Source organism: Rhagoletis zephyria, unplaced genomic scaffold (genome assembly GCF_001687245.7).
Source record: "Rhagoletis zephyria isolate East Lansing unplaced genomic scaffold, Rhagoletis_zephyria_1.1 Rzeph_scaffold_02540, whole genome shotgun sequence".
NCBI lineage: Eukaryota > Metazoa > Arthropoda > Insecta > Diptera > Tephritidae > Rhagoletis > Rhagoletis zephyria.
This window is the reverse complement of record NW_016159624.1, coordinates 69,041-70,248: the sequence shown is the minus strand read 5'-3', so window position 1 is coordinate 70,248 and position 1,208 is coordinate 69,041.

Genomic DNA, 1,208 nt, shown 5'->3' with positions numbered 1-1,208 from the left:
TAGCGGACCACGCTTTGACTCTACTCCACACCATTTTAGATTGCATCATGTGGTGCACAATGTTTTCTGCCGCCCCAAGATCACTTATCAGCTTTTCTAGGTCTGCTCTGTCGGCGTCATACTTCGGGCAGGAAAAGAAAATGTGCTGCACGTTTTCGCCGCTACTACCGCAAAAGAAACACTTGGTCCCGTCATCGTGTCCGTACTTGTTTAGATATTCTCTAAAACAGCCGTGACCCGTCAGAAACTGCGTTAGATAGTAATCAGTATCGCCGTGTTTCCCCTCAACCCACGCTTGTACGTTACTGATTACCATGTGCGTCCACCTTCCTTTCGTGGTCGCATCCCAGTGTCTCTGCCACTCGATTAAGCTAGTCTGTCTTTCTTCTTTCCGTTCTTCGCCTGTTAGTCGCCTGCTGATGTTTCTTGACTTGTCGAAAATTCTCTTAAGCTCCATGGCCATTATATCTGGTGGCATGATGCCCGCTATGACTCCAACGGCCGTGTGTGATACCGTGCACTGACAACCCTGATAGCGTTTAGCCGTGTCACTGACTTCACTTTCTTGGCATATGTTTTCTGCTGGAGCGCTGGCCCCCAGATGGGCGCAGCATACATTAGTATAGACTGACTCACTTTACCTAGGAGTGCTCGCCTGCTCTGACTTGGTCCACCAATGTTGGCCATTATCCTCGTTAGCGCGGCCGTAACCCTTGCCGCTTTCTCACAAGCTTTATCGATGTGCGCCTTGTAGTTGAGTCTCGCGTCTATCGTCACGCCCAAGTGTGTCGTGATGCTATACCCGTCAATGTTAAGCGTAGCATTTTCTACCTTTTTCCTGCTTGTGATCAACACCGCTTCCGTTTTTTGCCCCGCTAGTTCAAGCTTTGTTGCCGCGAGCCAGTTTTTGATTTTTTGCGCGGTAGCCACTGCTGTTACTACGATATCGTCAGCGTACCCGATGATTTGTACCTCCCTTGGTAGTGGTAGGCGCAGTACTCCATCGTAGAGTACGTTCCACAGCAGTGGGCCCAGTACGGAGCCCTGTGGTACTCCACCCGTCACAACATACTTTTTCGGTCCTTCATCGGTATCGTAGAGTAGGAGCCTATTTGACAAGTAGTTGGAAACAACTCTCAGCAGATAGGGCGGTGTTTTCTTGCACTCCAGGGCGCTTATTATGTGGGGCCAGTAGGCCGAGTTGAAAG